Below are 23970 nucleotides of genomic sequence, written 5' to 3' on the forward strand. Positions count from 1 at the left end.
AGTGTGAGATCATGCGGCTATTAGTTTACAATGAGAAAGGGGAGTGTGTGGCTATTAATAACAGTGTGTAATATGATCAGACTTCTCCCCCTGCCATCCTGGTGGGTCAGAAAGGGTGTGTGTCTATTCAGGTGGGGGAACTCGGCACTGGTTGAGGGTCTCTACTAGAGTATGATCATAGTGTTTCCCATGATTTCCCATGATTTCCCATGATGCAAAGATAGAATTTTTTTTCAGACTCTCGCTGTCTATGAAATGTTGTCGTCCTCAAGCCCAGACTAGACAAAGCCTCTCCGCAGCCAAAGCACTACTCAGCCTTTTAAATGCAATCATTTGAGTCCACAGATTCATATTTGCAGAAGGAATATATTTACTAGGATGCTGCATTCATTCTTAGCATGAAGGCAACAGAGCAACTATCCCATATTTAACCTCTGAAAACCTGCTGGGTGGGTCAGATATTACAAACTCATGCTGTGAAGCCCAAAATGTTTCGAACCCAACAACTTTATTCAACTTCTAGAGGATAAATGTGTCAGTTTGCATCATCACAGCTGTATTTTTTTATTATAGCCTTTTCTTTTAATCATAAACATCATATGTGAAAAGAAAAAAAACTTATACCAGACATATACATATGGCAGTGTGGAATAAGGTGATTTGATCAACCTTGAAGATAATTAAGGGGAAATAAAGGTAAAATGCACCAAATTACTGTATTGTAGTGAAGTATGATGTAGACATTGTAGGGATCTCACATTATACCTGATGCATGCTTCATTAGGTCTTAAAAAAAATGTCCTTACACTTTGTAAACTCTGTCTCAAATAATTAGTAAAGTCACACGTAGGAGTGGCTGAGGCAGTAATGGCAGACGGCAGCAGGGTTCGACATTTAGACAAAGTAGAAGAGACTTGAGACAGACTACAGTTATCCCTTTTCTGTATTCAGCTTCTGACATTATCATCATGGAGTATAAGGTTTTATAAGACTTTCACTGATATTCCCCCCTTTTTAAAAATGAACCGACCGACGGACCCCCTAACTGTTGCGCCTCCGAGGTAAACAGCACCCTCCTCTGGCAGTTGCACTAACAATGATGAACCTAATTTCTCTCATTACAAGTCCATTTACTTCCTTTCATCCCTCCTTGAGCAAGATGAGTAAAAACAATTATTCACACAATTTCCATGCAGAAAATTGTCAATGAAATGGTACAGGCTAGTGTTCTTCTACTTTTTCAGACTGTTTTTTTTTTTATAAAGACCTCAATTTATCAGTTAAGAGGTTTAAGATGACATCACAGTCCTTAATGCTTTGTCCCTTTACAGTAATGATTGAATGTGTTCCGGTTGGAGACGGGCGATTCGCAGCACGTCTGAATGTAATACCTCCTCCTCCTCCCGAGGGTGAGAATGTGACACGTCTGAGTTGGGGCACTAATGAGATCTAAAGGTTCTATCGCAAGAAGACAAAGTCTGTGGGCTACGTGGGTGGGGGACGGGGGTGTAATGGGAAAAGGAAAAAGGTGTAATGGAAAATGAGGTGAGAGCGAGGGATGGAGAAGAGAGTCGTGAATAGAAGAGGAAATAAAGGAACAGTGACACGATGGAGAGATAAATGAACTAAAGGAGAAGAAAATGGAAAGATGTGCCTCATTACTAGGCATCGATTAATCTGTACAAAACTGCAGGGTAATCACGCTCGCTGGAGAGGATAAGGCCAAGCTCTAAGACTCGGCATTATAGTGTAATATTACACAAAGCACTTGAACGTAAATGTTAAACGTTGACCAAAGCCCTGTATCTCACCTGCTTTTTCTTAGATTGGCTTTCATTATAAAGACACTTTTGAAAAACATGACATCGCTTCTTTCTGTAATGATATGTGATTTTTAAAACGTAGTGTTTAGCTGTGGCGCATAATGTTTGATGAGGAACTGGGAGCTAAAAAGCACTTAGTGGGCTTTATTCATCATCTTCTCTGGAAGCTTTAGAAACGATTAGAACAGACGAGCCAAATGTGCAACTCTAGCTCAATGAAGAGGGGTTCATTGGACGTGTATGTTGAGGTTAGCAACAGAGAAAAAGTTTGACTATTACAATCTATGGATGGGATGAATTCAGAGAGTTTAGATGCAGGTGGTTGATTTACGACTAGTAGTCTATCAAATCGGAGTCACGACCACACGCACACACACATATACACAGCCACCTCCCACCTGGACCGGTCTGGCCCTGGTGCCCGCTCCCTCTCTGTCCTACACCCACGGTCCGTATGCTGGCATAGATGTTGCTAAGCGTCTCCACACACAACCAGCACTCTCTCCTGCTCTGACACACACACACACACACACACACACACACACCGACAAGACCAAATGTTTTGTAAGAATCACAGATTAAGATGCACGTAAAAGCACACTGCTTCCAAAAACACACAGGCAAAATATTCAGATGTACAGATAATCATGAAAACATGCTTAAAGAAACACACACACACACACACACACACACACACACACACACACACACACATATCTGTGAAACACCGGCCAGCCTCTCAGTGCCAAGCAACCAGAGAGGGCAGAAAATTGTGTATTATTACACGCAGCAAGGACGTATATACGCAAAGACGTGCAATTTTCAATGATTTGCAATCATTAGCAGCTAAGGATTTGACATTTCCAGAAGATGGGCTGAGAGTGAGCCAGATTCTTTACAGTTCAGAAGTCCTTCAGGTCAAATGACTACTTTAGCAACGTTATAGTTAACAACGTAACTATTCTTTTCTGCGTAGCAGCTGTATTGACTATACTAATGGCTACTTCACTCTATAGCTAGCATACATTAGCTGGCTAGCTAACATTAGCTGGCTAGCATACATTAGCTGGCTAGCTAACATTAGCTGGCCAGCTAACTTGTTTCTATAATGTAGCTTAGCTAGCTTTGCTTATGAAAAAGACAAACACCATTATGAAGACCTAACCTCCTTATGGAAGAGTGTAAATGACCGCTCAGTTGATTTACTGAAATTATGGATATGTTTCATATGAAAAGGAACGCACTGGAGTGAATCACCCGCGCTGGCCCATAGGGGACAGCATTTGCATCCAACATGAATATTTGACAAAGTGGCTGATTAAAACGTGAACATAGTGAAATGTATAGAAGGCGCACAACCATTCAGCGGCGTTAACTTCTCATTTTATGAATATTTGAGGATTTGAGGAATATCTGTGCCTGGAGCAGAAGTTAATTTCTGACTAGCGTCTATGCTCGTGGCAATACTGTGAGATTTAATCAAGAAATGTCAATATGAAAAGACTCTGACAGCTGGCTGATGATTGGAGGATGAGATGTTTCTTAGTAACGGAAAACATGACAGACTGACGGATTGAACAGTTGGTGTGTGTGTGTGTGTGTAGGATGAGTATGTGCTGCGTTATGTGTGAGCTGTGTAAATGTGTGAAACGGGGATGTAGAGGGAGGCCGTGAGGGGCAATGCAAACGTTTGAGGCCGAGTCAAAGGGGTTTAACCCGTTTAGTCAGCCTACAACCAAGAGACTGAAACAGATGGTCGTTCAAGAAGCCTGTTGCAACGGAGTAGCTGCTATTCCAAAAGTCCTTTTTCATGCAAAAGTATTTTGTGGTAGCAGCTTCAAAAATATACACACAATATTCAGAAATATATTTGCTGCTTTCCCATTTTTAAAATAGAATGAAAATATTTATTAGTTGTAGTCTGATTGAAACATTAGCTCCACCTCAACCAACTATGACAGTCACATTCTGCTTTACATTAATGCTTAAGTGATAATAATCTAATGACATAATTAAGAATTCACGATATATGTATCGTGAATCGTGAAAATATATATATGTATATGTTTTTTTTTATATTATTATTATTATGTTGATGGGGTAATTATAGCCAATTTGAAATTATCGGCCAATAATACAAAGCCAAATTGCTTTCATTGACTTAACAAGCGCAGAATCCGATTTATCTGTATCGACTACTTTTACCTTCAATACGTAAATATTCCTGATTCTACTTGCATGCTTTTACTTAAGTATCATCTTCAATGCAGAACTTTTACTTGTAAGGATCTAAATACTTCCTCCACCGACTGTGAGCACTAATTGTATTAAACACTTTCTTCTGTGTTCGGACCTCTCCATCCTTCCAACACAGATCAGGGATCAGTATATGAATATATATGAGAATGTTTTTAAAAAGCATTTAGAAGTTGAGTGTATTACCTTTACAACGTGTCTTTGCAACCTTCTTTAATTTCAGTTCGCCCGGATAATTAGTTGATTGCTGGATCTCTAGCAAAGCCTACCGCGCTTAGTGTTCCAGATTTCCAATAATCCTTCTCTTTATCTCTCAAATTAACATTGAGACTCTTTTTCCTCCTTTTTAAATCTCCACAAGCTGTGCACAGCCTGCGGAGCCCCACTGAAAGTCATGTGCTTCAAGACAAAGACATCCACTTCTTTGAAGCCTGTTGAATAAATGCACAACATTTTGAGAACAGTGCCACCGGTTTCCCCCACACACAGCTACAGAACGCAGCAGCCATTTTCCTGTTGTGATTCATGAGCTGTAATCAATACCTCTGCAGGTTTCTGAGCAACCCCTAATGTGACAACCCTTTTTAATGCCGTCATTGCAGATTGTAATCGTGCCCTGGCTAACAGGCCTTGCAGCATGGTATAATTAAGAGACTGCTGGTAATTCAGACCAGTTATCATTGTACGGATGTCTAACCCAGACCTGGCTCCAGGCAGCTGTCTGACTGCAGGGAGACAGTAGAATCATCGTACATACAAAACCCACTGGCAACGGTGCTGTGACTGTGCACAAAGGGAGAATTCATCCAATCTGAAAATCAGTTTGTCTTTGTACATTCTTGGATATTGTGCCAAATACGTCATGACGGGACTAACAGCAGGAGTACGATTAAAACATAAAAGAACACAAAGATGGATGAAGATCCCAGAAGTTCACTCATACTTCCCCCCCCAGCGGTCTTCACCGTCATGTTGATAACAATGTGTCATAATGTCTTGTGTGATGAGCCCGTATTATGACATATACAAAAATAAAAATCCTTTTTTAGTTTATTCAGTCATTACTCATCAGCGGGATGTAATTAGCGAACCACGAGGAGTCACGACCGTCTGACACATTTCGAGGAGGCCGGAGTATATCAGGAGGCCAAACAAAGCTCTGAATGACTCGAGTCCCCCACGAGGAGATCTTGATCTTGACGTGCGACGATCTTTATCTCGACATGTACCCATCTTATCCGGATTTATGTGAAAGCGGGGCTGCGGGTAATCATCACTGAAAGACTTGAGAAGGTTTGCTACGGTGAAACTATGAACAACTACCAGAAGAGCCGAGAGGAATAACCGTTCACACCTGTTGAGTAATTGCAACAATTTAAAAGGGCTTAATAAGAAGTCTTATATTGTTCATAGTAGTTTTATTTAATGACAGAAGCATGCACAGCGGTGAGCATTAACCGGTGTCGGGCTTTAACAAGAGAGGGCAGGGTCTCTGTCACCAACAGGCTGCTGCTCGTCATTACCGCTCTCCGTGTTTTATAATGGGGTCTGATGCCCCGAGCTGCTGGCCTGCACTTAGTGCTGTTAGCGATTAGACCTCGGCCTTTAATTTCTGCTGCCGTCGTGTCATCGCGTCGGAGGAGGAGCGAGAGGAGAAGAGAGGGAGGGGGGGTGAGAACAGAAGAGATTGGAAACAAAGATTAGATGAAAATACAGGTGAGCAACTTTCCGAGTGTTTGTGTGTAAAATGAGGGTTAAACAAGATGAATAAGAAAAGCCCAGCGAGTGACGACTGCATGCAGGTGAAATGCCAGAATGATGAATGACAACAGACACCAGCTGGAAGGAAGACGGAGCAGACTGAGAGGCTGAGCTCTGTGTGGCGGTCTGTTGAAACTCATTAACGCACCATGTGTGCTTAATATCACTGTTGTACATTTTCTTAAAGGAGAACTCCAACTTTACACATCAAAGTCTGTTCACAGGTGTTGGAGTCCTACTGTGTATGTAATAGTTGTATAAAGCCTTGTGTGGCTTCAACGAAGCACAGAGTTGGATACGTGTCTTCGTTGTGTCCCTTGAGACGCCGTCTGTTAGTTAGAAAATAAATAAATGTGGAGGAAGGAGTGGGATTACCAGACATCTGTAGCCCGCCCCTAATCTCTGTTTGAGGCTAGCAGCTCGAGGCGACATTAGCCTCTGCTAGCATATGCCACAATCTCGGAATAAATGGTCTGCGGTTGAATTGCATTGTGGGTAATGTAGGCGCCAGGTTGGAATAAAGAAAGACGATATCTTTGGCTCTGCTGTTTTTGTTTTTTATAAATATCTATACAGAGCATGTGATTGCACTTGTATACATCAGGGTTAATGTTCACATATCCACCTGAGCCCCATCAGAAATATAACTTTTTCACAAAAACCAGATGTTAAAAATCCAAATTGGGATGAAGAAGAGATGGAAAAAAACAGAGGTAGAGAAAGTCAGAGCAGCAGAAGAAGAGATTTGAATGAAAGGGTGCAGTGACTCTGCATTTTCATTGTTTCTCTTTCCACTGACTCATCCCTTTCAATAAGCACATTCACCCTCACTGACACAACAGTCTCTCTCTCCCTCTCGTTGTCGTGCCTCCATCCTTCCAGTCGTCCCTTTCTCTTGGTTTCTTCTCTCTCTCTCTCTCTCTCTTCCTTTCTCTCCAGCCGAATCCTCAGTTGTTTTGTTTGGGAGAGCTTCCTTTCTCTAGGTCTTTCTTCTCCCCTCCAGTAAAAGAGCCGGTCTTGTGATGAGAAAACAAGAACTTCCCTATTTTAGTCTGCTCTGGGGAAAACACACACAAGAGCAATCGGGCACACAGAGCCATACAGATGCACACAACTATACAGGACATGTGCTTTTCTATTCAAATGTGGTTCTACTCAGTAAATGTCATGTAAGAGAGAGAGAGAGGGGGGGGGGGAGAGAGAGAGAGAGAGAGAGAGAGAGAGAGCTTGGCTTTGTCTTCAATCTGGATCCTGTTTGTCAGTTAGGACGGCCACTTCCACATTCCCCAGGATGCAAACACACTCACAAGAACACACATGCGCTCTGTACCACATGCAACATGGTGGGATATTAAAACATGTTACTAGCCTTATTATCCCTTCCTAAAACAAAAAAATACCCAAGCAAAATGCACATGGGACTTATTGCACATGTTGATTATGTCTGATATGAAACACTTTGCTGCAGGTCTTTACTGTGATTTTGTAATCTTGTATTTCCCCCGTTATTATTCTTCCATCTATTAATACTTCCCAGCCTGTCTCATTGGTTGCTGCTGATTACATTCATCTTTAAAAACTTCTATGAATATAGGGTTTCCTTCTTAAGAAGGCTCTGTTTTAGTTGGTTTGTAATCTTGAGAGCATTTCCATAAACCCCAGCATGCTAATCAACATATGGCCTCCCAGGCAGCCAAAGATCATCAACCGACTCACTCACTGGGAGCCGTGTGAAAATCTGATTTGAGAAGTTTGAAAAAATAGGTTGTTTGTTTTCACTTCATTTTCCTTTTGGTGATGTTATTCTGTTTTGCCGAATCTTGGCATTAATTCTAAGAAAGGGAAGTTAACCCTCTCAGTCAAAGAAGGAAGAATAATCCAGTTTAGATTTTTTTTTTTTAGACGTAGGGAAATGTGGATGCCTATGTATCTGTGTCGATGCGATTTCTGTTGCTCCAATGCAAATGACTGTGTGCTTATTTGCATACAACAATGTGCCCATTGTTTCAGTGAAAGCAGCCGGTGAGAGGGCTCCGTTCCATTCAGCTGGTCACAGGTGGAGGAGATTTAGACTGTGAGAAGACCTCGTTTCAGCAGCTGCAACATTGTGTTCAACATTCACAATTTAATTTGATTGGATCCCTTTTTTTTTTTTTTTCTAAATTTCTTTTTAAACTGTGCACTCAGATCTGATGTATTTGAATGCTGCTGCCATTTCCCATTTTGAGTGGCGTCAAAGTCACACACTCCATGCACGTCGTGATTTATTTGCTACGTCTGTTTCCATCGACGCACCAACTTTTCCACATTCCAACTGTTCTCGAATGTCTGGTCATTTTCATTTGTGTATAAAGCCAAACTGAAAATGTGCACAGCAACTGACTTGGAAGGAATGAAACGTAGACGTGGTGAATACGCAGCAGTAGTCTTCTAATCAGTAATGAGACGAGGTGAAATGGAAGTTGTCTGGATGTAACTCCAGTTCTATGAGTGTGTGTGTGTGTGTAGCCCTCCATCACTGTATGAATGTAAACAGTTACTGTAGGGGATATAATTAAAGCACAACATTGTAACAAAGTGCATCACTTCCTTATTAAAAAGCTTCCTATGAGGCAGCGACTGCCACAGAAATGATCAAGAGGTGATCACTCTGACGCAGTCGGTGCTTTCATAGGCAGCTAGTTTTGTTTACTAACCCACAGATACACCAACCCCCTCTCGCCTGTCATGTGAGTAAGAGTCGTTCTCTAAAAGTTCAGCTAGTCCACTACTAATGTTAAACGTCTCGCTGCCTTTTGGATTGAAGCAATGTCGTATAACTAAATCAAATATAGTCATAAGGGTTGGATACTATCTCGAGAGCATGTGGGCATAGGCTCGAGGATGTGTGTATACGTGTCATAAGGAAGACTTCATCCTGTCCTCAGGGTGCGAGACCTCTCAACAAAAGTCTAATTCATGTCCAAACACTTGTCATGAGTTATAGACTATCTGACGAGGATTGAAGCACAGACGAGACCATTAGAAGTCATTAGCAGGACCATTTCTTTCAGAGGCTTCATGTGTGGTGGTGGTGGACACGTTGATCTCCGACACCTGAGAACGTCTGGGTTTAAGTTGCACTTTAAAGACTCCTCACAAGAGCTAAAGCAGCTGTGCACTTCACACCCACGTATGAGCTTTTCTGAAGACTTTTTGTAGATGCAATCTAAGAAGAAACAGGTATTCGAGCAAACGAGAGTATCGGTGGTCTACAACCCCACAGCTGAGACACTTAAAGTTCTTAAAGACCTTCAGAGTGTAGAAAGTACTGCTCTTTCCAGAATTTAAATCCGCTTCATTGGCCAACTATGTGTACACATAAAAGGAATTTGACTCCAGTTTGTTGTTGCTCACACGGCACATGCACATAGCCTGAAACATTTGGACTGCAGGCTGCATGTTTTAGAAATCATTTGCATTGTACTGCAGGGCAACTTTTCTTTCAGGAGGACAAGAGGATCTGATGGATGATTTAACTTCATTTGATGGATCAACACCCAGCAGCACAGCTCCTGTTGGCTCGCTGTCACTTTTTAAAAGAATGGAGGGTGGAGGATGGGGATGTGGGTGGTGGTGTTTTTGGATCGTGTTGTGATGGAGAGAGAGAAACGGGAGGAGGGATTTGCGGAACCGGATAGCGCGGTGACATCAGCTTTGAAAAATGTGTGTGTGCAAGTCTGTGTGTCGGAGTGTGTGTGTGTGTGTGTGTGTGCCAGTGTCTGAGGAAAAAGCGGAATCGGGAGGAAGCAGGACAGACAGAGCTCTCACTCTGTTAATTTTTCTGAGGAGCAAGGAGATCAGGAAGACAAAGCTGATCAAAGAAATGTAGTGATGCTAAAACATAAGTTGAGTTAAAGTCAGTTGATAGTTATTGTTACTGGTGCAACACATCTCTTGAAAAACAATGTGCAGCCTGTTGGTCAAGTTGAACTGGCGCGGACCTCCAAAGTAGTACAGTAGATGCTAACACTCAGTCGTCAGAGTCCAAATTTTTTAAATCGTACACAGATAGGGACGTTAAATCTTATCTTATTTATTTATAGGAGGAACTGTGGAATGCAAGGAAATATTTACAACCAGATAAATCTGTTGTTGACCAAATGAGCTCTATACAGTGTGTAAACCCAAATCCAGTGCAACCAACTGCTGGAATAAATACTTTAATTTGTAGTAATTTGATTTAATGCAACTGTATTTACTCTGCAAAGGTGATTTAAAAGTGCTTTATAAATGTGTATTATTATTATTATTATTATTATTACCGTTACTATTGGGGTCCTGGACTTCAGGGCAGTTGCCAATTTGGCAGCCAATCAATTTGGATTGGCTCCGACTGTCCTCTGGACCCTTTCAGATGAATTTGAATATTAATGTGTGCATGTGAACCTCTCCTGTGACAGTCGAGGCCATCCACATAAAGTTATTTGACTCTACATGTTCCCCATATTTCATTCACTCAAGTCACTGAATGGTTTTATTGAGAGTAAAACGTCGTTTGCAATAGACGATCTCTGGATGAATCAGACAGCGTGCTTAACCGTGACCGCGGGAGAGAGAGAGGGAGGGAGAGAGGGAGGGAGAGAGAGAGAGAGAGAGAGAGAGAGAGAGGAAAAGGCGTTTCCACGTTTCAGCAGCCGGTGACTGAGCAGCGGACAGCGAGGCAGACGGACGGAAAGCGGACTCACGACCATCCTAAACATTTCTGTCTTAATATCTTCAAACTCTTGAGTGACAGTTCATCTCACCCGTGCTCCCTTCACGGCCGCGTGTCTCCCTGCCGATGACACAGATTAAGATCCATCACTGAACGACTTGAAGCTGCAAAAGTGAACCGAGACTGACGGAGTGGACTTTTTCTTCTTCTTCTTCTTCCTCTTCCTCTTCCTCTCCCTGCAGCACGTCTGTACTCTTCACAGGCCGAAATAAAATTCCCACAGAGCTGCTTTCTGTGAGACCCGGAGGAGATTATCTTCCCGCAGACTCCCGCATCTCTCCCTGTCTGTAGCTGACTCATATTTGCTTCGCTCGGGGTGAGTAAGTCTCTTTTCTGCATGTCTCACATGCAAACAATTTTTTTTTTTTTTTTGGGGGGGGGGGGGTATTTATTTAAGACTAAATCCTCCCGGGTGTAGTTTATTAATTGGACCGTGCTTGGGAGTCAGTCAGCCGCTTTATGGATCATGTATCTCCTCACATACTGTTAGATGATGGCTGTGTGAGAGCCTACTTCACAGTCTGCCTGTAAAATGTAGTCTTCCGGCTTGTTTTGACATTAAATAGGTCGATTGAGGTGTGAAAGTTGAAGAAATCGGGGCGTTAGATATAGAAATGTACGTCCTTTGCTAGTGAAATTAATTTTAATAAACAGTTTGAAACTCTTTTTTTCCTGTTATCTCCAAAAATATCTGAAAAATCTAACAAATACAATCAATATATTTGAAAATATAAACTGGAGATGTACTGTATTTGTAAAAAAAGTGCTGTGAATTGACAAACCATGTGAAATGTGCGATGCCATGTTGACTTGACACGGCTCAGTCTTGAACTTGACCGTTAAGTGGCAAGTTGGTGAATTTCTCAAGAGGGCCTTTAACACACCATTGATTAAACTAATTGGATTGGATTTAGTGTCACTCAAGGTATTTACCAATGTCCTTTTCATTACTTCCCAGCCGAATATTCCCACAATATTCCTATAGAGACTTGACTTGTACGATATCATGCATAATATTAATTAATCATAATAAGTTACATTATTTATATTATATTCACCAATAGGTGTTTTTATTTGTACGCATCACTGCAGCCAGATTGTCGAGAATGTTCTGCCTCAAATCCCACACAAAACTCAGGCAGAGGAAAGAGGTGATAATAAACTGTGTGTGTGTGTGTGTGTGTGTGTGTGTGTGTGTGTGTGTTTGAATGGATTTGTCAGGCCTGCCAACACTGTATGTGAGCGGTTCGGGTCACTAGTACTTCCCACACTCACAAATATCTGTTTTACAAAACAGTAAAAAAAAGTATATGTGCAGTTTTAAAAATGAAAAACAAATCATCAGTTATCCTAAATAAATAATTCCTTGATTTATTGTGTGTGTGTGTGTGTGTGTGGTTTTGAAGGTTTATGACAACATTTTTGAAAAGTGGAGATATGTTCAAAAAGGCTGTCTGAGGGTTTTAAAGGTCAACATGAGATTTACTTGTAGGTTAAAATGAGGTCATGTGTTTGTGTTTGTTAGGAGCTAGGGTCCTCACAGTTGTGTTTGTGTGTGTGTGTGCCTTGACTCAGCTTTTTGGGAGCCCGTCTCCTCTGATGCATATCGATCTGTCTTCTCGGACGGAGAAGAGGAAAAACTGGGCCACGCAGCAGAAATGTGCTTCCTCTCTCGGGTTCACTTCCTCTCTGTGCGTGTCGGTGGTGTCGGTTGTCCCCCCACCGCCGCCAGGGGAATGTTTGTGGTTGGCTGTTTACAGGCGCTGAGTCAAACACAGTTTTCGGGAAGATCAGCGTTGAACTGGTAACTTGACACAATCAAAACAAAACAAAAAACAAGTCCGTTTTTACTTTTTATTAATGGAATTCCTCGACTCCCTTGTCAGCAAGCTTTTAAAATGCAACAAAGCATCTCTGCACTACAAACATGAAACTCATAAATTGACTCAAGTTTAGCCAAATGTGAAAGTCTGGTGTTGAGTGTGGTCACTTGTGCAACCACAGTAAATGAGGAATGGAAAATGTGTTTGTAGACTCGCCAACATCTGATCTATTTCCTCTCTCTTCCCTTTTTGGTGTCATTTGGTCTGAAACATCACAGCTTAGTGGGAAACGCCAACATGAAGTGTGTGTGTGTGTGTGTGTGTGTGTGTGTGTGTGTGTGTGTGTGGCTCACTGACTAAGGCAGTACACTCGAAACAAGCTTAGTCATGATTCATGATTTTAAATCCAGTTTTATGCCATAATGGAGCGCCTACATGTAAAAAACTTAAACTCTTGCAAGGCTGGCAGCACCGTGGTTCCCTATCCTGTAGCACATTTTGTGGCAATCCATCCAATACTCACTAAAAGCAAAACATGTCAACCTCCTGGTGGCGCTAGAGAACAAATCCGGGGATCACTAAAGTCGGTAGGATTCATCCTCTGGTGACCATCAATGTCTTTACAAAGTTTCATGGAAATCCATCCAACAGTTGTTGAGATATTCCAGTGTTGACGTCACGGTGTACAGGTCAGTAACTGTAGCTAGCTTCCATCTAGAACTAACCTCTTTGCTCACATTGTACTAACTCTTATTTCCACAGTGTAATCACACCATGCACAAACGCTTCAAAGCTGCCATTGTTTTTGTGAAGCGATGAATATTATGAGCTTTTTACGTTGTTTTAATACCAAGTATGTGTAAAGAAATGCACAAAATCTAAAGCACAAGAGTTTTAATATCGTTGTTCCATTAGCTTTAAATGGGTCGATGCATTTGGCATCACACCAAAGTCCGCTTACAACAAGCAGCTCCGATTTCCACATGTAGCTCTTTTTATTGCATTTTATAAAAAGAAGTCACTGACTAATGTTCAATATATTAGTTATTACTGTTGGGATGGAGTATACACTTCAGGACTGCATCGTTATCGGTGTATGAAAGTCTCTATTGTCACGAGGCTGACCTTCGTCTGTCCGACACTCGATATTTAATAAAGCCCAGTGTCGGCCTGAAACGCAGCACACTGGGTAATTAAGAACACATCATGTTGAAAAACCAACACAAACGTGTGTCGTAAGGACTCGACTGTCATGAAAACAACCCGTGTTTTTCAGCCTCGCCGCCCCTCTGAAAGGCTCACTTCCTGCTGCAGTGGATCCTCTGATTTACCTCCTGGTACACAGAGGGGACAGATGTGTCACTGTCAGACTAACCCAGCCTTTTGTCCCCCCCCCCCCCCCCCCCCCCCCCCCGCTGCGCATTTGTTTACTCTCACCATGTGTGTGCCAGGCTCTTAGGAAGCTGAGTTACAGAGGGTCATTGCGTCGTGTTACATCACCGCTTGTAATCTGCGCTACGGCCGCCCGCTTGCATCGTCCTCCGCTGACGCCCACTTCTCCTCAGGTCTGTTCTAGGTATCCACTTACAGACTAAACTGATGGAGCAGATGCCACCTTTTTTAACTGTTTCTGAGACAACACACACGTTCTAGCCTTGCAACAAGCTAAATAACTTGAGGTTAAATGCACATTGTAATCCTGCAGCCCAGGACAAATGCCAGGCTTGAGGTGACGCAGAGGACGACATCATTATGGAAGTAGAAGGGCACTCGGAGAGCGCGGACCGCCGCCAATCTGCTCCAACGTTGGACAGGCTCTTCCTTGCGCCGTGCTACACCCTTTTTCCAAGTTTCATGAAAATGGGGCCAGTAGTTCTTCAGTAATCCTGCTGACAAACAACCTGAACCGGAAACATAACCTCCTTGCCGGAGGTAATATCTGATGTAGTAAATGATGTCATTCTTTTTCGATAATGACTCTGCGAAGCTACCCGTATAACTAAAGGTTAAATACATAAATCATTGACGCTTAATTGAGTAATCGTCTCAAAGGCTTTGTTTCCCATTAACCCTGAATGGCTGCCTCCTTTACTCCAATGGTATGACTCATCGGTTGACAAGCTCCCGATATAAACCTCATGTGTCAGTCAAATCCACTGTACTTTGTTTAGCTGCATTGTACACGGAGCCTTGCAGTAATACAGCAGGTTATATCCTTCTAAACGGCTCAACGAAAAGTTTAATATTTGGCTTAAACTTGTAACTGCCTTGGAAGAGTACAGGTACAGCCTTAACACTCTCAACTGTACAGCCTATAAAGACCTTAGCCTGATGTCTCTGGTCCTTGGGTTCACAGGAAGTGATACTGCAGAACTGGTACAAGAGTGAAACCGGCACCCGGAGCTACGCTTACCCCCACCCTTTTTAAAAATGTCTATAACAACACTGTTTATTGTGCTGCTGCTCACTCAGAACACCGGATGCTCTGCAAACAGGAAGTAATGCTTTATTAAAGGGAAATTCCACATTTCCAGTTGCATCACTGGTTTTAATTGATTATTATTCCCTGTCGCAGATTTCTCTTACACTTACAATACAGATGGTCCTTTTTTTAGGTGGGTGTTTATGGAGGCAATATGCTTATGTTGATGATTTACTTCATGTATATGTTATTTGGAAGAAGAAATGAGCATCTAGTCACTATTTATCTTTGTATATCTGAAGCATATGCAATGATTTATTCTAAATTCCCCGATGCCACAAAGGTTAAGCCTTTCTCTCTCAGGCTGCAACCACATGGACGCACACAACATCCAACACGCATGTAATCCCTCCTGCTTTGTTGCGTGGTCGGTCGGTTGCTGTGCTACAAGTGACGCCTACACCAGCAAAAAGATTCTTCCACTTTTGATGCTGTTTTATGAGCTCTGCGTTGTCATTGAATCCATGTAAATATATATCGTGCTGCAGAGTTTTCATATTCATATTTCCTCTTTCTGGGTGGAGCATCAGCAGAGCTGTGAGGATGTAGCGTGTACGACTTTAGCGTGACACTGTGGACTTTCATGGATGGATGGAGGGATAGAGGAGGGGTGTTGCCTGCTTTAACACACAGCTGTGGAAGTGTTTCATAAGCCCAATCTGTCTGGCAGTGTTTCACAGTGGCCAGAATAATGGATGAAGTGATCCACACACACACACACACACATGCAGCACACCTAAGCCTACACAGACGGACAGAGCCACACAAACGGCAACAGTGCAGATGGGCACATGCACATACACGTGGATATGCACACAGTCTTTTTCTCTGTTTTACATACACACATACACACATACACACATACACACATACATACACACATATACACACATACACACATACACACTTCGATTCAGGCCATTCCTCTTTGTCCGTGTGCATTATCTAACTCTGTCACTCGACTCCAAAATTAAACGTCCTTAGTGGGTCTGATTGGATTTGATAGTTGATTCGATTGAAGCAGGAGGGGAGGGAGGGGAATACAGTTCTGTAGTGTGTGTGTGTGTGTGTCTTTCAGGTGTTACAGGATCGTGTTACTCGTGTTTCTGCCAGTTTTAATCATCAAAATGAGTATGAAAAAGTCCCTGCGTGCAACAGTTTCTTTTCACTCAGTGTAAACGTGGTCACACCAAACTCTCCGCCACTTCCTGGGGCGAGTAGGAAACCTCATGAGACTGAATGTACTGCACAGCAAAGGCCCTCGGTGCTGTCGAGTTGATGCATCTCGCATGATCTACATCTGCGCAGATTCTCACACACACACAAGCACAAGTCACGATTACTTTACCATCCAGGTCGGTTTCCTGAAGTACCTTAGAAGCAGCCATTGGTTTCCAGTAATTTCACTAAGTTAAGAAAATGAGCCCACGTGGTGCATTCAGGTGCTCTTGGGAAAGTGCAATATCTGATATTTAAAGAGTTTGCTCACCACGATTACAAAAAACATTCAATATTTTCTAATTGTGTTGATCCAAGGAAGGTGGATGGGATTTTGTTCGTGGTGCTGAAAATGGTGTCACCAGATATTCTAGGGACTATTTCTTTGGTAGCAAGTAGTTGCAGAGGAAACGGTTGAGCGGTAGAGCAGCCTGGCACAGCTAACTTTTTGGCCAGTTTTTGTCATGCGACAGATGAAGACTCAGCCTGTGGCGGCGGGAAGAAGCTGGCAGTGCCCGTCGGGGGGTCTGGTGTGCTTGCGCTTCTTCATCTGCTCTTTGGATGATGACTTATATTTGTGTGTGTGATGAAGAAACTCGTGGCGTGGGTGGAAAGTACGGGTCTATAGCAGTTGCTCTGATGAGCCATGCGCGCCGTGGTGAGGTGAATCAGAGCCGTCGTTTTTTTATGTCACCCTGAATTAGTCTTTCGTGAAGTACATTTGGGGTGTTTGACGGAAGACTTTGGGTTGGTGTTCTGGAGAACAAGCTGGTGAAATGCATGTTTTAGCTTTGAATTTTTTTTTTAAACCTTTTTTTCTGTCTTTCCTGCACACAGCTGTCTGTTATCCATCTCGGAACGGAAGTTTGCTTCCTGCACTCAAGTGAAGCCCAGAACGTGTCTTTGACTGCTTTAGTGTTATTACCTCCATCCCCTCCTCGTGTGTGTGTGTGTGTGTTCACGGTTGCGTGTGTGTATGTTCACGTACTGTATGTGTGGTTGAAAACGCCTCGGGAATCAGGTTACCCTCCCCGCCACAGAGATGAAAAATTCACACACACACACACACACACACACACACACGTGTACCTTCTCTCCGCTCCAACTGATAAACTGCGATGCAGGCGTCAAACTTGCTGTGTGTATTTTGTTTATGTAACCCTCTGGGGACCTGTGTACCCACCTGGTGCTTGAGGTAGTGCAGCTCGCACTAATGCATTGTACCTGCTACACAAAGGCCCCACTAGAAGCTTTAATGTTCTACCTTTTCACAGTTTTTGCAGCCCACAAGCCACATCCACCCTAAGCTTAGTTTGAATTTCGTCCATTTTCTTTCTTTGCAACACTTAGTTTTCAACACTCGGAGCATCTTCTTATTGAAGAGTTAAAATTACATTTTGCTCAACTCATGAAATGTGCTTGAAAAGTTATTTCTGGCCTGCTCCGCTTCCTCTTTTCGAGCGACATCTCTGCTATGTGGAGTCGGGTTTAAAAGGTGATGTCGTGAAAGAATCGACACTTTCTGTTTCTCATGAAATCAACCTTCAAGCCTTTTCATGTGATTACATTACAACGTCGATCAAACTCCTTCCAAAAATGTCATGTTGGTCATGTCTACTTATAAATACGAGTAAAAGCAATTTCTTATTTATTCGCAAATGCCATGAAAATGAGTTTCCAGATAAACACATGAATTATTAACATTTCCAGTTTATTGTTCATCGCTGTTTCCTTACTGCGTGAACGCCTCCTGCGGTCTACGCACTGCAGCTAACCGTTGGAATACACTAACTGGCTCACACTTTACTGTATGTGCACAATATTACACAACGAGCTCTTAGTCACCACAGCTCTGCTCTGAGCCACAGTCTGTGTCTATAAGTCAATTTTACATTAACAGGAAAAGGCTCGTAATGAAGGCGTTACCAGAATGAGGAAATGAGAGGGAACATTAAATAACCCCCGCTACGTTCCTCTTTAAAGACCTCACACAGCATGGAGCCTCGCATCAAGAGGACAACAAGGATGTGGAAGAGAGCAAATGTGTCTTAACTGGCTGTTACATAAGCGGTAATTGAATCCAATGCTGAGGATCACTGTAAGAGTTGGGAGCTGGTTGCTAAAGCATCTTTCTTTCATGATGTAAAACTACAGTTGGTAATGATGAGGTGATTGTGGACACTTTGCTGTGTAACTGCTCTTTATGTAGCATTTATGTAGCATGTAGCTGGAGGAGAATGTGTGCTCATGGTTTGGCATGATATTAGCAGGTATTACATTACAGGTCATTTAGCAGACGCTCTTATCCAGAGCCACTTACAGTGAACTAAGTACAGGGACAGTCTCCCTGGAGCAACTCAGGGTTAAGTACCTTGCTCAGGGGTACCTTCTAGTGTTTTGTTTGGAAGGCGTACCTCGAGACCACTAGGGTTGATCCTGATCCATCTCCACCAGCAGGTTGACTTTAGTGATTTTGAGTGTATCTCAACAACTGTTGGCTGGATTGAAAAGTTATCAAATCATTATACCAGCAAAACGTCAGTGCAGTAGCTTTGTGAGCGTATTTGTATTTAAATGCAACTCACAATACATTCATAGCTACAGGCCGTTAGCATTCAGCTCATACGAGTCGTTTGTCGTTCGACAGAATGAGCTGCAACTCTTGCCGTTGAATTTGCGTCGGCCAACAGGTTCCAACACAAACGTCTCAAGTCCTGCTTCGCCAACTCATTTAACATTGAGTTATTACCTCAATTAATGTGAGGGAGAAATAGCCGGACTGCACATGAGGAGTCCTGCAGTGAGTTCACCAACTGTTGTGTTATTATAGAAATCCATAACAGAGCCGTAATGGGAAGAAGCGATGAAGGCTTGCAGGTAAAGTACGGCAGTTAGATCGCTATCATTCCCCCGATGCAGGGTGATAGACTGAGTTTAATTTTCTCTATATTGCCCCCATGTTGTTTCTCGCTGGTACCGCCGTGCTTAATCCACTAATGGGACAATAGGGAGGACTCGGCGATAGAGAGACAGAGGGAGCAGCAGAGGATGAGAAGAGAGGAGGCAGCGAGGAGACGAGTAATCTGAAATTTCCAGTCATGCCTGGAGTCTCAAACATCGACTGAACAACTTGTTTAATCTCTAATGGACTGTGTGTGTGTGTGTGTGTGTGTGTGTGTGTGTGTGTGTGTGTGTGTTAGAGAGGGGTCAATGGCTCCAATATGGACAGCCATTCCCCATAGTCCCTGACCGTTTGACTCCACGTCCCCGTAAGTGAAAGAGAAGGGGGAGCTGCCATTAAATATTGCCTTTCCTCTAAGTGTGTGTGTGTGTGTGTGTGTGTGTGTGTGTGTGTGTGTGTGTGTGTGTGTGTGTGTCTTGTCTCTTCTCCCCCTTCGGCTCACATGATGCCTGCAACTGACGATGACTCAGACTGCACCCCACCCCTCCACCCCCCTCTCCTTCCTCTTCCTTTCCCTCATCCTGCTCTCCTTCCCCTCTTTTTTCTCCCCCACCTCTTTCTCTCCCTTTCTTTTCTCTCACCTCCTCTTCCTTCCTCCCTTATGTCTCGCTCCACCCCCTTTTTCTTCCTGGGCTCAGGGTATAGACGTAGAAGTCCTTTTTTATCTTTTCTAAAACTCTGACCATTGAAGAGTAATTCTAAATCCATCAATTAAAACATGTTTTACAGGCTTATACAAGACTTTAATAACCCGTCTCCAGACTGGTCCTTTCTCAAATCAAACCAGTGTTGTGAGCTTTAAGGTATTTCATAATCCAGCGCCGGTGCAGAACCGCAAAGAGGACTCTTTTTGGCTCCCTTGTCTAAACCGGTCAGAACGAGCGGAATAACATTATTACTTTTCTGCTACAAATCCTCTCGCACATCGTCGCTCCTTAACCTCTCCTGACACCTGAGCCTGAAAATACTTTCTCCTCCTCGCACCCCTCCGCCTCTTCCAGCACGGCAGCCACCTCGAACGCTCTGTTCTCGTCAGGCGGAGGAGCTGCAGGATCACAGCCAGAAGTGTACTTTATGTAAGGGTGTGTGTGATGTCAGCGTGTACTGAGACCAGTTGTGTTTGTTTGTGGTGATAGTGGCGGCCACTGTGCATCAAACTGTTGCAAGTGCGCATGTTTGCTTCATGTATACAGTAGATATGTCGAGTGTGTCTGCTTTTCCTGTAGATGCAAGCATCCGTGTGGGTTGCTAAGGCGTGGGTGCTCTGGCCTGTTTATCCGTGTGTGTGTGTGTGTGTGTGTGTGTGTGTGTGTGTGTGTGTGTGTGTGTGTGTGTGTCTGCAGCTGTGGCTCTTGTCCACTGTGTGAGGCGAGGTTATGGCATCCTGTTCCTTTTCCTCTCTATCTGGAACGGAGCCAGTCTCAGTGAACTGTGCATTACAGTGAGATACATCCCCATTATCACTGTGGTGTGTGTGTGTGTGTGTGTGTGTGTGTGTGTGTGTGTGTGTGTGTGTGTGTGTGTGTGTGTGTGTGTGTGTGTGTGTGTGTGTGTGTGTGTGTGTGTGTGTGTGTGTGTGTGTGTGTGTGTGGCCAAACCGATTAATCGACACTGAAAATACATTTTGTTAGAAATGTGACACATTTGTAGGAAACTACACGTGTTTTACAGCCACTTTTCAAGCCTAAAGGTGCTAAAGCGATTAATACTTAAACTATTGATTGTGGTGCCGGGGGTAAGTAGAGTAAGCATGTGCACGTGTTTGGATCCATGCCTTGCTCCCCTCCGTGCAGCTCTATCCTCCCTGAAACAGCAGCTGCTGTAAAGGCAGTGATGGGCAGGCTGAACACTCCTGCATATGCTCCACACTCATAAATACCAACAACAGGAGACAAACGTGTTGTCGAAGGCACAATGTCCACTCATTGATAACAGCTTGAGGAAGGTGAGAAGGTGGGTGTGTGCAGGTGTCTGGCCAATGCTGACACATACACCTACACAGTGTGTCTTCAGTTGAGGCGTTATTTTTGGTGTCTCCTAAACGGCGTAAATAAACGTTGACATGATATGCAAACACGTGAGCAAGAATTCTCTTTCTCCCTCGTCTCTTTCCCATCCAAACGCTCCAGCTGCATGTTTCCATCTTGCCATTTCTCCATCTGGGATCAGGCAGGAGCCAAACAGGAACTCTGTTTTTTTTTCTTTTCTTTTTTTGTTCAGTCAGCGTCTTGAAGTTATTTATGCAAAGGTGCTGTGTGCAGAGGGAGTGAGAAACAAAACCTGCGGCATCAAAGTCGGAACGGGCCTTTAATCAGCTGTCTGCGTGAGAGACCCCAGTGTGTGGGTCACCAGGACCCTCTGCTTGTGGGTCACCAGGACCCTCTGCTTGTTTCATTGCCTTTGTTGGCATAATGCTGAGAGAAGAAGTGTTGGTGACGTTTTCAGGCTTGATCCAGACTGTACTATCTGCTACTGTCTAATGTTTAAAAGGCCTCCACCTTAGGAATAATAAAGTAAGAGCCCGACTCGGCTCTTTTTGTATCTTCATGCAGAAGTTTTGTTTGTGCTTCTCAAGGATTTGTCAGTTGTGGGGATTTTGGTTTCCTGCGTCGAGTCTCCCAGGTATGTGCACCAACCCGCACTACCAATCAAATCATTAGGAAATAAGGAAATGCATATATTTACTTTCTCGCCCCAGAGTTAAACATTAAGCTACCACCAGCATCCGTTTAGCATCTGCCTCAGATCAGTACATCTAAGGCTCACAAATGAACACGTTATATAGTGTCTGCTGGAACTATTTCTTTGGCTGGCATCGATCTTCTTATCCAACTCTCGGCAAGAATGGGAATAAGCGTATCTCCCATAATGTCAAAGGATTCCTTTATTGTCGAGATGAGGGCAACGTTGTTTGACAAAATCTGCTGATCCAAGTGACTCGGTCAAGTCCCCATGGATTGATGGCAGGGAACAGGAAGTTCCAAAATAATCTTTGCATGGCCGTCAACATGCATTTCACAGATTTGAAATTGAAGCAACACCATGACTCTGAAAGTGGAAAGCATCTAGTTTGCATTCATATTTAGACCCAAATAATGGTAAGACCCTTTAACAGAGAGTGTGTGTGCTTGATTGACATCATTCTGATTTCTAGAGAGCATCAAAGAGAGATTAAAACGGGTTCACACAGCAGATTGGAAGATGAATCTCAGAGAGAAACGGGGAAAAAATAGAATGTGTGAGATTATGCAACACGATGGGGATGGGGGGGGGGGGGAGATGAATGTGATAATAGCAGAGAAGGGTGGAGAATGGAGGAAGCAAATCAAGAGAAAGTATAAAGGGGGGTTGGATAGTGAAGAGAAGGTGTTGGAGACTGAGGACGTGAGAAAGGGAAGAAGCGTGTTCACGGACGTCACCTGATGTGCTGCACTTCATGTCTTTGTCTCGTCAAACACTAATGGTCTTGTTAATGTTCATTAAAGGAATAGTTTGACATTTTAGAAAGTCCACTTTGGGAAATCGATATCACTTTCATGTCTGTACGCTAAATATGAAGCTACAACCAGCAGCTGCTTAGCTTAGCTTAGCATAAAGACTGGCTCTCAACAAAAGATGCATCACATATCATTTAGAAGTGATGCTTGGTGTTACTGACATTAGCTCCTCTCACCTTGTCTACTTGCTGCTATGCTGTGGTTAAATTCTCCTAAAATAAAACCCTCCTCTGCTTCCTGTCCACAGTGTTAGTTCTGTTCACCTCTTTCCTCTTCAAATGATGAATCCGTTCTCTGAACTCCAAGCCCTCGAGGAAATGAGAAGCCATTAGATTGACTGCTCTGCCATCTGGCTCTCATCTTCTCACCAGGAGACGGGCTGTAAACGCGTCTTAAACACAAGTCGGAGCGCACTGGAAGCGTAACTTACGACGGTCTGCAGGAGTTTAACATCTCAGCTCCGCCTCATCCCTCTCTTTCTTCCTCGTCTCCCTCAGGCCTTTCTCTGCTTGTCTTTCTCATTCTGTGCTCATGCCCCTGCAAACACACAAACACGTCATCAGCTGATCGTAAGAAACCAGCCAGTCTCCTGATTCTCTTCATTATTGTACAAAAGGTCAAAACGTCCGCAGGCTGACTGCGTCTGAATGTTTTTGGCTCTTAATTAGTTTCCCCGCTTGACTACCTGGCCACCTGTCTGCCTGGCACTCGCTTTGTGAAGCAGAGCTGCACATTTAGAGGCAGAATATATAATCCCCATTATTTAGTTGAACACGGGAGCATGATTGGTCTGGAGGAACATAATGTGTTTTCATAAAAGCTTAAACAACCCTTGTGTGAATGTTCTCGTGTTGAGAATCCTACATTAGTTTCTTTAGCCGCGGCCGGTTACATTAGATGTTGTTGTTTTTTGTTGGGTCACCTGGTCACCGACACACGTTTCCATGCACCGCTGCACACATTCTTCCAAAAGCCCGCAGTGTGGTTTTGATGAAGCAGCGGGAGAGGAAGAGCCGCGGAGTGAAGGAGGCAGAGATGAGGACGAGAGATATTTTTGACTTCACAGCAGGACGTCTGGAGAGGCTGACGTCTGCTCGTGAATTGTACCTTTTGTCACATTTTGCCTGGAAGTTTTTTTTTTGTTGCTCAAAACTATGTCACTGTTGAAATCCCGCCTGTGCACATTCACAGCGAAAAGAGAAAAAAATACATCTTGCATCCTCTCACACACACACACACACACACACACACACACACACACAGCCCCTCTCCTCCTCATCCGCTCTCCTCCCAGAGGCACAAAGATATTTTTATCTTCCATAAAGCCCAAACGCTAATGAAGCATCGACGACACAAATACATTTCCATGATTTCTTTCTTTCTTCTTCTTTT

The 23970-nt window shown here is 43.3% G+C and overlaps 1 protein-coding gene across 1 annotated transcript in view; it reads left to right on the top strand.

The window, feature by feature from the left end:
- Nucleotides 1-10494: 10494 nt before the first annotated feature.
- The window catches only part of pea15 (proliferation and apoptosis adaptor protein 15), a 28895-nt gene continuing 15419 nt past the window's right edge, over nucleotides 10495-23970 (top strand). The window contains exon 1 of the mRNA XM_029454845.1: nucleotides 10495-10912. The gene's annotated coding sequence lies outside the window, so the exon portion shown is untranslated. The remainder of the gene's footprint in view (nucleotides 10913-23970) is intronic.

Source organism: Cottoperca gobio, chromosome 18, assembly GCF_900634415.1.
Source record: "Cottoperca gobio chromosome 18, fCotGob3.1, whole genome shotgun sequence".
Taxonomy (NCBI): domain Eukaryota; kingdom Metazoa; phylum Chordata; class Actinopteri; order Perciformes; family Bovichtidae; genus Cottoperca; species Cottoperca gobio.